This window comes from Hypomesus transpacificus, chromosome 20, assembly GCF_021917145.1.
Source record: "Hypomesus transpacificus isolate Combined female chromosome 20, fHypTra1, whole genome shotgun sequence".
NCBI classification, from domain to species: Eukaryota; Metazoa; Chordata; class Actinopteri; order Osmeriformes; family Osmeridae; genus Hypomesus; species Hypomesus transpacificus.
This window is the reverse complement of record NC_061079.1, coordinates 2,916,988-2,928,882: the sequence shown is the minus strand read 5'-3', so window position 1 is coordinate 2,928,882 and position 11,895 is coordinate 2,916,988. Positions and strand designations below refer to the sequence as shown.

Sequence of the window (11,895 nt, the reverse complement as noted above, 5' to 3'; positions counted from 1 at the left end):
ACAGGGGGGGATGAAATTGAGTTGGAGGATGAGGAGGAGGAGTGGCAGGACTGGGAGGTGGAGGTCTCCTCAGAAGACCTGTCGATCTTCTCCCAGGCCTTTAACAAGCCTGGGTCTGCAGCTCTATCTCTCTGCTTCCTGGAGATCCTCAGCTCTTCTGGTGATCTGGAGGAGAAGGGACACTCTCTGGCCTTTACCAAACCAAATCTGTCACATCTCTTCTTGACCCTTCCATCTGCTTGAATCTCCATATGGGTCTCACTGGCCTTTACCAAGCCAGAAGACTCCATATCATGTAGCCTCACATCCTCACACAGGGAGCTGGAGCTTCCACCGGCCTTTACCAAGCCAGCAGAGTTCGTAGCATTCTCCTTCTCAAAATGGACGCTAAGATCGGACACGGCAGGAGCGCGCCAGTCCTCGGCGTGGCGGGAGATGACCTTGGCGATGGTCTCAGCCAGGCCACAAATGGCTCCCGCTTCTCCGTGGCGAGCGGAGCGAAGCAGGGCTCTGCTGCTGTTAGCGCTGAGCGACAGCTTAGCATAGGCCGCCTCCAACATGGCGTCCAGGGCGTCTGTGCCGCTGTAGAAAGGGCTCTGAGGCAGGTGCTCCAGGACGAGGCTGATCCCATGTTGGGTCCGGAGAATCCAGCCCACTTCCTGAAGCAGAGTTGCCTCTAGCTGCGAGAAGGTGGGGGCGCTAGAGGTTGAGGGGGACTCCTGGAGGGCCAGGCGGACCAGAAGACCATGCAGCAGGTCCCGCAGGGTCAGGTGGTGTAGGGCACTGGGCCCGGAGGGCTTCCAGACCTTCTCCTGGACGCGAATCTCCAAGGTCTGCAGGGAGGGGGTCTCAGGGGGTCTCGGGGGCAACCAGGGCAGCACCTGGACCACCTCAGGGAGACAAGAAGCTCCATCATCTTTCCAATCTCCCTTGGGATTTATTTGACTGGCAAACTTGATGCCTTTGCTCACACTATCTTTCTCAGACTGGCCTATTTCTAGGTTAATGAAACCTGAACTTAACTCTGGGTCGAGACTTCCTGTTGTGGCTTCAGAGGAGGAGCAGCAAAGGTTAGCGACCCTGGCCATGAACTCAGCATCAAGGCCTGGCACAAAAAAAAAAACCACACTCACACATCTAAGTATCCTTGTACTACTATAGCTATTACCTGTACTTTTCTTAAAACAGTATTCATATGGATTGTAAAACACATCCATTTATAACAGCAATATGGCGACATGGTGAGACATTCTATTTCTAAAGAGCATTCCATTTAATGCATTCTATTTCTAAAGAGCATTCCATTTAATGCATTCTATCATTTGTACTTATTCTGTAACAGTGTGCTCAGTGTTACCAGTTAGGCAACCTGGACACCTAAAAATTCCCTTTGGGGTCAATATATTGAATTGAGTAAAAGATTTCTCTACCTTTTTTGACAATGGCCATTACTTTTTCTGGGTCATTGCAGGAACACTGAAGGACCCCTCCCATTTTGAGGGTCAACACCTCAGAAATGGCCTCTAGTGCCCTCCTCTGGTCCTGGCTGACAGAGGAAAATGGCCGGTTCCTGCCCACAGTCCCTGGGCTGGGGCCCAGCATCACGCAGTAGGACCCTTCCAGAGACGTGCAGTCGCTGCTGTCGCTGCTGTCATCGCTGTCGCTGCTCTCCCAAGATACATCCCTGATGGAGGTCCTGTCCTTCTTACACATCCATTCGAGATGGTCTTTCACCAGGACACATTCGTCCGGAAGTGAGTTGGTCAGGCCAAGGAAGTTCTCCATCAGTTTCTTGAAAGCCAAGTGGATGAAATTGTACAAGATTGGAGTGAAGAGCTCCCAGTCCAGGTGCTGCTTGGCCTCCGGGTTCTGGATGTTGGGCTTGGAGCGGCAGCGGCGTGTCGAGGGGAATCGTCCCACACGCGTGTCCAGGAGCAGCTCATAGAGGCGGTCGATCAGCTCCATGGAGAAGCTCTGGATCCTCGCCTGCAACATCCTGGTACACATGTTGCGAGAGGCCAGCAGGCGGCCCAGGTCGTACTCAGCCTGGTCCAACAACCCAGCGTAGGAGCCTCCTTGGTCATTTTCACAGTCTTCATCATCGGAGACTGATCTGGAGGCTGAGTAGGCCATCCGCACGACGGTGTCCAGCATTTTGTGAGCTGTGAGGTTTAGGTTGTGGCTGTTCGCCTTGCTCCTGGGGCTAGGGCCCCTGGGGCTAGGGCCCCTGGGGCTAGGGCTCTTGGGGCTAGGGCTCTTGGGGCTAGGGCTCTTGGGGCTAGGGCTACTGGAGGCTGACCTGGCCTCCTCCTTCTGCTGCTCCTCTTCCTCCTCCTCGTCGCTAGCCGAGCTGCACTCCTCCTCTGGTCTCCTCTCCTCCTGCTGGGTGCTGAAAAGGAAGCTTTCCTGACACGAGAATGTGCAGGCCTCCTCCTCCTTTCCCTTGACCCAGTTCCCCGGCAGCTCTCCCTGGCTGCGGCTCCTCCTGCTGCTCCTCCCGCTGCTGACCCCCTGGCTCCTCCTCTGTAGGGCCTTCACTTCCTCCGTAACCCGGCTGAGCAGGGACTCGCTCACGCACTCCACTAACAGGGTGAAGTCATTACCGCGTGGCTGCAGGAAGGCCACCTCTCCTTCTGTAATCATCTGCGCAGCTGCGCTGAAGTTCTCCAGGACGAGGTGGATGATGTTGCAGGCACCGGAGATGTTCTGGGGCAGGGAGGCCATGTCGGCGTCTTGGGGCTGGTTCAGGGAAGAGCGTCTCTTTCTGGCCACCGTCCCCTGGAGGATACCCCCCACCACCCTCACCAGCTCCAGCTTCTCCTCCGTGGTGAAAACGCCCGGTCTCTGGAAGAGGGCGTGGTGGGCCAGGATACCAGAGAGGCTCTCCGTCTGGGTGGAGGGGCTGTGAGGCTCGCTGTCGCATCTGACACGTCCAATGCTGCTGGCCGAGCTGCGGCCTGAGCCGGTCGATGCCGCTGTCACACAGCTGGGCCTAGGCGATCCCATAGCCTTTTCCATCTCCTCGGCCTCCGACGCACTGCCAATGAAGAATGACACCATCTTCTCTGCCTCCTTTTTCTCCCTGTGGAAGACGGCCTCTGATGTGTTGGTGTTGGCAGACAACAGGGGCCGGGGGGGCATCTGCTCGTCGACGGCGTTGGTGTGGATGTCGGCGAGGACCTGGATCTTCTCCCTGGCGTCCTGCCAGGTGTTCAGGATCAGGTCCTCAGATATGCTTGTCGAATAGAATTTAGACAAGGAGCTGCCGTGGTGGTGAAGCACCAACTCGTCCATCACCTTGTCCATGGCCGAGTCACACAGCTCCTCCACAATGGCAGACAGCTTCGCCTCTTTCCTGTCCTTTTCTCTCGCCATCACTCCTTTCAACTTGGCGATGACCTCTGCCACAGTGAGGGATGCCGTGGCGAGGATATCATCCTCTGTGGACTTACTGGGGTGAAGGGGTGTCGGAGGCTTCTCGCTCGATAGTCTGTCCTGTGGCCTGGATCCCAGCCTGCTTTCCAGCAGGGGGTGGGACTTCTCTGAGATGTTCCCCTCGGGGACATCAGGCTGGGCTGAGCCCTGAGAAGAGGCCCGGTCTTTGGACGAAGGAGGAGACGAAAAAGATCTGTTCCTTGTGGAGATGCCGCTGCTGTGGGAGGTAGCGGCAGACAGAGGGTCTTGACAGAGGTGACGGACCTGGTAAAGGGCCATGGCGGGCAGAACCCCATCATTGGCCACCTGGAGAACCCACTCCATCATCTCCTCTGAGCGCTTCTGCAGCTCAGCGACACTCTTGTTCTAAGAGAGAGAGAGAGAGAAATAGAAAGAGAGAGAGAAAGAGAAAGAGAGAGGGTGAGAGGGGGAAGAGACAGAAAAGGATGGAGAGAGAGAGGAGAGAAAAAAGGCAATGTGAAAAAAGGGGAGAAAGTTCAATCGCAGTACAGATGCACATAGTTATTGTCAAGCTGAGTAAAATAATATTTTGAGTTAGAAACTAAACATTTTATCTACCTTGCTCAACAGGACCTTTTGGACCAGTCTCCACTGACTGTAACAAGAACAAGAACGGATGTGTTACGGACTTTCTCTACAGTACAATGACAACTAACAACACATCTTAACATTGTGTTCAACAGGGCAGTAGCCTGAAGGGGACGTTAACAGGGACACTCACGGGTGGGACATCATGGCCTCTGACACTGGAATTTCGTCTGGAATCACACATGTACCACTGATCTGCAGGCAAGACAAACGCTTTAGCAAGGCAAAGTAACAGAGAAAGTTATCAGAGTTGTTGGAGACATGAGGTAGATTGAGTTGAGGGGAGTGAGTGGTGTCTGTAGTACTCACTGAGGGGATGACACACGATACATACACATACAAACAAACAAACAGTGGTGGGGTGGGTGGGTGGGACTGAGGTCACAATTAGCAGTGAACACAGCATGAGAGAGAGACAGAGAGAGAGATAGAGAGAGAGAGAGAGAGAGAGAGAGAGAGAGAGAGAGAGAGAGAGAGAGAGACAGACAGAGACAGAGACAGAGACAGAGACAGAGACAGAGACAGAGAGAGAGACAGAGAGAGAGAGAGAGAGAGAGAGAGAGAGAGAGAGAGAGAGAGAGAGAGAGAGAGACAGAGACAGAGACAGAGACAGAGACAGAGACAGAGACAGAGAGAGACAGACAGAGAGAGAGAGAGAAAGAGAGAGAGAGACAGAGAAAGAGAGAGAGAGAGAGACAGAGAAAGAGATATATATATATATATATATATATATATATAGAGAGAGAGAGAGAGAGAGAGAGAGAGAGAGAGAGAGAGAGAAACAGGAAAACAGGAAAACAGAAAAAGAGAGAGAGAGGTGCCTTGAACAGAAATTATTTAAACTTTTGATATGACTTGGAAATATGAAATATGACTAAATCTATGCTATGTATTCAAGTTAATGACTTGGAAATATGAAATATGACTAGTTCTACACTATGTATCCAAGTTAAGTCACATTGTTAAACACAACAGTTAAACTCACATAAATGAAATTCTAAAGAACCAAACATTTTCGTGTGTTTTAATCGTTTTAGCTACTAGATAGATAACCCACTTACCTTCTGTGCAGGCCTCCGTTCTTTTAGTATTTCCTGTTTTGGGATTTCATCCATGTTTTCCACTCAGTAAGGATGACAAACTCTTTCAAACGACTCGTTTGCCTTGTGATGAACATTTCTTTCATCACTGACAGATTTGATTTTGCAATTCGTTTTTATATCATTTGGTAAAGTGCGTCACAATGCCTTCATGACCTTCGACGTCATAATGTCAAAACAGCGCGGCGTCTTTCCCCCCAAAATGGCCCGACGTTTTAGACAAAAAGGTACGATTGGGATGTTTTTAAATAACTACTCGCGGGTTTTTCCGCACTTTACTCCAATTAGTAGGGACATTTTTGACAGTGTGAACTGTACAGCGATTCTACGTCTTGTACTCAGTACTATCCAAATTCTACTTTCACGTAATAAACCACACAGTGAGAAATCAGCTTTGCTGTAAAAAATAATAATAACGACTGAATATTTATTGACACACGCAGGCTTACATGTATGCACAGGACAGGTCACACATGTCCATCTCATCAGCGTATCTCATTGGTTATCACATGAAAAGAGAGAGCACACATCTCAGAAATTACATGATTTCATTTTATTATTTATACATCAATTAGCATGAAATAGATTACCGGTTTCAATATGAATACAGTGAATACATGAATACATGAAAAGACAGTTCGACAACTTCAGCTTATTGGCGGCAAGTCCCCTCCTCAGGGGGTTCACCTGAGAGGTAGAACTGTCTTAAGTTGAGGAGGAGTATTTTCTTGTCTTAAGTTGAGGAGGTTTATAAAATTAGCTCTTTCACACTATTGTAACACAAATGTACAGACTTGGACCAAAAACACCCTCACAAGATGACTGAAAAAACACAGACCGCCGCCACTGGGAAACTCTCCATGGCTGACTGGGTTGGTAGGCCAACAATCTATCTCTCTCCACTAGGGGGATCTAATCCGCAGACGGAGCCAGGGTACCCTCTTTTTTCAGAGCGCTGTAGCTGAGCGCTGTCAAACCCCACCCAACAATGAAGAACTGGCCGTCTAAGGAGTTGATAGACAGGCAGGTGCAAGGCGTTGTAAACAACTGAGATATATATATAAAAATACGGATTACATTACACAATACCCTTCGTGTTCCCAGTCTAATTTCGTCTTGATCCATAAGAAACAAACTATTGGAAAAGGTTTCGTCCTCCGACGTGCTGTTACTGCGATCTAAATTGAAGCTTTGTAACGTTAGCCATAGCTAGTTAGCGTAGCTACCTCTCCCAACAGTCAAGAAAGCCTGGGCTCCTAGGGCAGGTTTGACCTCTGTGTGACTTCTGTGACGGAGTGTGTTGGCTACACTGTTAGAGAATTAACACTCCAGGTGAACACTCCTTTACATTGTAGCTGTTTGTGTATGTCCAGATGTAACTCATGAATTCATATATTCATTCATCTGTTCAGCACTGCATTTATTACAGTTGTACATAAATGTGTGTGTGTGTATAGCTGGGAAAAGAGTCTCGCAAGGAAAGGCAGGCATTATTGGTACTCTACCTGGCCTGACCACCAGACCCCAGATTGTTCAGCCCCTCTGCTGCGATTGGTGGAGGAGGTGGAGGACTACAAAAAGTCCCTCCCACACAACCCTGGACCAATCATCGTCCACTGCAGGTAAGACCCTGTTCAGGGTATATGTGTGTGTGTGTGTGTGTGTGCATGTCTGTGTGTATGTTAACCTGTTGTGGTCTCCTGCCTCTCCAGTGCAGGCATTGGTAGAACGGCTGCTTCATCGCCAGCTGTATCGGTTGTCAACAGCTTCGATACTCCAGGCAGGTGGACATACTAAGAATGGTATGCAGTCTACGTCTGGACAGGTAAGCACACTACCCCCTCTCCACACCCCACCACCCCAACCCCTACCCATCACTCTCCCTTCGTTAGCAAATACTTCTCCCTCCCTCTCTCTCCCTCTTACTATCTCTCTCATCCCATTCTCTCTGTCCCCACTCTTCCTCACATTTCACCTCCTCTTTGCCACCCCTCCTCCTCTCCCTAGGGGTGGTATGGTCCAGACTACTAAGCAGTACCAGTTCCTGTATGCCACCCTGGCTCAGTACAGCACACAGCTGGAGATGCAACCCGCCAGACCGCAGGAGGACCAAGGGAACCTGGAGAACCAGGGGAACAAGGAGAGCCAGGGGAACAAGGAGAGCCAGGGGAACAAGGAGAGCCAGGGGAACAAGGAGAGCCAGGGGAACAAGGAGAGCCAGGGGAACAAGGAGAGCCAGGGGAACAAGGAGAGCCAGGGGAACAAGGAGAACAAGGACAACAAGGAGAAGAAAGAGAGCAGAGGCAAGGGAGAAGACCGGGAGAACCAGGTCATCAGGTCCAGTGCTGACAGCACAGCTTCAGAAACAGTATGACATCATCGCACCACGCAGACGTCTAGAGCACTGCTCAGCGTGCGGCACAGTGATCAGCTATTCTACTGCCCAAGGCCCACTTCTCATAACGTTATCCGTTATCAATGTTCTTTTCTGAAGCATACATGAGGACATTGGGACAAATGTATATTTATCCTCATGGATATGTGTATTAAATTGTAATTTGTGACATCATTCAACGTTTCTTCACCTTTGTGATTACATTCATGATTCCCTGGTGACAGATATTGATTGATGGTGTGTGAACACTCCCCCTGCCATCCCCTCCTCTCTCCTTCTTCCACTCCCCCTGCCCTCCCCTCCTCTCTCCTTCTTCCACTCCCCCTGCCATCCCCTCCTCTCTCCTTCTTCCACTCCCCCTGCCCTCCCCTCATCCCTCATTCTGCCAGGCACTGTTCTCCTTCTGCTTGCCCCTCCTCCTCCCCCCCCCCTCCTCCCCTCCTCCCCCTCCCCATCCTCCCTCCTAATCCTCCCCCCTTCCTCCCCTCCTTTGCCCCCCTCCTCCTCCCTCATCCCCCCCTCTTCCTCCCCTCCTCCTCCCTCCTCCTCCGCCCCTCCTCCCCTCTTCCTCACCTTCCTATTTGATAACAGAATAAGACAAGCACCCTCCTTGCATTCAAACACAGTAAAAGTCATCCTTAAATACCTAACATTCTCAACACAGCTATATGTATCTAAAAGTTTCAGAAATGCAATTGTTTTATCTCAGTCTTAAACTGAAGTAAAGTGGCTGTGTACTGTGCCACAATAATTATCTTCTGTGTTGGTGCAGTCCTGATATGGAGATGTCACAAACCTAAACACAAACAGCTTAGCGATTACAAGGGAGGTATAAACAAAATGCCAATGTTTTTTTGTTTGTTTTTTATTCATGAAAAAAAGATCAGATTGGGAAGTGACAGGTTCTCGCTGCAGTCAGGTCAGTAAGCAGGCAGCTCCCTCTATTGGTGAGTCATGCAGCTACAGCAGAACACCTTGGAGAGGTGCGGAAGAAGCCTGCGGAAGAAGCCTTTAATAGACTTCTTCTTCTTCTGTTTCTGTTCCTCTTCTCCTGGGATGCTGGAGGACTCTGCAAGATCTGGGCCTTGACATGGAAAACCATCACACAACAGGACATAACATCACACACAACTTCAGCACTGTCTATTTACTTGCAACGAGTGTGTGTTTGTGTGTGTTTGTGTGTAAAATGATGGAGAGCCAACTAAAGCCTATCCTAAATGAACAAATAACCATTCATAATCTCACTTTCACCGTTGAGAGGAGTAACTGTCTTTAGTTTTGTCTTTTTTCCAGTAACAGCCTTGGTTTTCTTTCTCATCTGGGATGGAAGGGAGAGTAAAGACAAACATAATTCCTTTAAATTCTTAAATGTTTTACATTATGTTGACAGGACATAACGACATTGACTGTAACTGTCAGAGGTTCAAATCCCTCGTGTTTGGATTTGAATGAATAAGTCTGCGAAAAAATTACATCTACTGTTTACTACTCATACATAATGTATTCTACACATGCTTACTTGTAACCCATCTTATCCTTGACTCAGTTAAGGTCAGTTCTACTCAGTGCCAGTGTGTGGAGTTATTTTCAGCTTACCGATGTGAACCATCGTCGGAGGCTGGAGAGTTTTTTCTTTCCAAGACGGCCCAGATTGGAATTGAAGATGGAAGACCTTTTGAAGGTTTGGGAGGGCACAGGGGGGGATGAAATTGAGTTGGAGGATGAGGAGGAGGAGTGGCAGGACTGGGAGGTGGAGGTCTCCTCAGAAGACCTGTCGATCTTCTCCCAGGCCTTTAACAAGCCTGGGTCTGCAGCTCTATCTCTCTGCTCTCCTGGAGATCCTCAGCTCGTCTTCTGGTGATCTGGGAGGAGAAGGGACACTCTCTGGCCTTTACCAAACCAAATCTGTCACAATCTCTTCTTGACCCTTCCATCTGCTTGAATCTCCATATGGGTCTCACTGGCCTTTACCAAGCCAGAAGACTCCATATCATGTAGCCTCACATCCTCACACAGGGAGCTGGAGCTTCCACCGGCCTTTACCAAGCCAGCAGAGTTCGTAGCATTCTCCTTCTCAAAATGGACGCTAAGATCGGACACGGCAGGAGCGCGCCAGTCCTCGGCGTGGCGGGAGATGACCTTCGGCGATGGTCTCAGCCAGGCCACAAATGGCTCCCGCCTGTCCGTGGCGAGCGGAGCGAAGCAGGGCTCTGCTGCTGTTAGCGCTGAGCGACAGCTTAGCATAGGCCGCCTCCAACATGGCGTCCAGGGCGTCTGTGCCGCTGTAGAAAAGGGCTCTGAGGCAGGTGCTCCAGGACGAGGCTGATCCCATGTTGGGTCCGGAGAATCCAGCCCACTTCCTGAAGCAGAGTTGCCTCTAGCTGCGAGAAGGTGGGGGCGCTAGAGGTTGAGGGGGACTCCTGGAGGGCCAGGCGGACCAGAAGACCATGCAGCAGGTCCCGCAGGGTCAGGTGGTGTAGGGCACTGGGACCCGGAGGGCTTCCAGACCTTCTCCTGGACGCGAATCTCCAAGGTCTGCAGGGAGGGGGTCTCAGGGGGTCTCGGGGGCAACCAGGGCAGCACCTGGACCACCTCAGGGAGACAAGAGCAGCTCCATCATCTTTACAATCTCCCTTGGGATTTATTGGTTGACTGGCAAACTCTGATGCCTTTGCTCACACTATCTTTCTCAGACTGGCCTATTTCTAGAGTTAATGAAACCTGAACTTAACTCTGGGGTCGAGACTTCGCCTGTTGTGGCTTCAGAGGAGGAGCAGCAAAGAGTTAGCGACCCTGGCCATGAACTCAGCATCAAGGCCTGGCACAAAAAAATAAAACCACACTCACACATCTAAGTATCCTTGTACTACTATAGCTATTACCTGTACTTTTCTTAAAAACAGTATTCATATGGATTGTAAAACACATCCATTTATAACAGCAATATGGCGACATGGTTGAGACATTCTATTTCTAAAGAGCATTCCATTTAATGCATTCTATTTCTAAAGAGCATTCCATTTAATGCATTCTATCATTTGCTACTTATTCTGTAACAGTGTGCTCAGTGTTACCAGTTAGGCAACCTGGACACCTAAAAATTCCCTTTGGGGTCAATATATTGAATTGAGTAAAAGATTTCTCTACCTTTTTTGACAATGGCCATTACTTTTTCTGGGTCATTGCAGGAACACTGAAGTACCCCTCCCATTTTTGAGGGTCAACACCTCAGAAATGGCCTCTAGCGCCCTCCTCTGGTCCTGGCTGACAGAGGAAGATGGCCGGTTTCCTGCCCACAGTCTCCTGGGCTGGGGCCCAGCATCACGCAGATAGGCACCCTTCCAGACGACGTGCAGTCGCTGCTTGTCGCTGCTGTCATCGCTGTCGCTGCTCTCCCCAAGATACATCCCTGATGGGAGGTCCTGTCCTTGCTTAGCACATCCATTCGAGATGGTCTTTCACCAGGACACATTCGTCCGGAAGTGAGTTGGTCAGGCCAAGGAAGTTCTCCATCAGTTTCTTGAAAGCCAAGTGGATGAAATTGTACAGGATTGGAGTGAAGAGCTCCCAGTCCAGGTGCTGCTTGGGCCTCCGGGTTCTGGATGTTGGGCTTGGAGCGGGCAGCGGACGTGTCGAGGGGAATCGTCCCACACGCGTGTCCAGGAGCAGCTCATAGAGGCGGTCGATCAGCTCCATGGAGAAGCTCTGGATCCTCGCCTGCAACATCCTGGTACACATGTTGCGAGAGGCCAGCAGGCGGCCCAGGTCGTACTCAGCCTGGTCCCAACAACCCAGCGGAGTGAGCCTCCTTGGTCATTTTCACAGTCTTCATCATCGGAGACTGATCTGGAGGCTGAGTAGGCCATCCGCACGACGGTGTCCAGCATTTTGTGAGCTGTGAGGTTTAGGTTGTGGCTGTTCGCCTTGCTCCTGGGGCTAGGGCCCCTGGGGCTAGGGCCCCTGGGGCTAGGGCTCTTGGGGCTAGGGCTCTTGGGGCTAGGGCTCTTGGGGCCTAGGGCTACTGGGAGGCTGACCTGGCCTCCTCCTTCTGCTGCTCCTCTTCCTCCTCCTCGTCGCTAGCCGAGCTGCACTCCTCCTCTGGTCTCCTCTCCTCCTGCTGGTGCTGAAAAGGAAGCTTCCTGACACGAGAATGTGCAGGCCTCCTCCTCCTTCCCTTGACCCGTTCCCCGGCAGCTCTCCTGGCTGCGGCTCCTCCTGCTGCTCCTCCCGCTGCTGACCCCTGGCTCCTCCTCTGTAGGGCCTCACTTCCTCCGTATCCCGGCTGAGCAGGGACTCGCTCACGCACTACCACTAACAGGGTGAAGTCATTACCGCGTGGCTGCAGAAGGCCAC

At 50.9% G+C, this 11,895-nt stretch overlaps 2 long non-coding RNA genes across 2 annotated transcripts; one reads left to right on the top strand and one right to left on the bottom strand.

Annotated features, from left to right (window-relative positions):
- The first annotated feature begins 6,177 nt into the window (after window positions 1-6,177).
- LOC124482665 lies at window positions 6,178-7,343 on the top strand. Its single transcript, XR_006957755.1, has 4 exons — window positions 6,178-6,476; window positions 6,602-6,766; window positions 6,857-6,969; window positions 7,152-7,343. It is a non-coding gene; the product is annotated as an uncharacterized LOC124482665 (long non-coding RNA).
- A 1,083-nt stretch (window positions 7,344-8,426) lies between these two features.
- Window positions 8,427-9,349, bottom strand: LOC124482668. Its single transcript, XR_006957758.1, has 3 exons — window positions 9,139-9,349; window positions 8,788-8,860; window positions 8,427-8,623 (listed from the first exon to the last, which is right to left on the bottom strand). It is a non-coding gene; the product is annotated as an uncharacterized LOC124482668 (long non-coding RNA).
- Window positions 9,350-11,895: the final 2,546 nt, after the last annotated feature.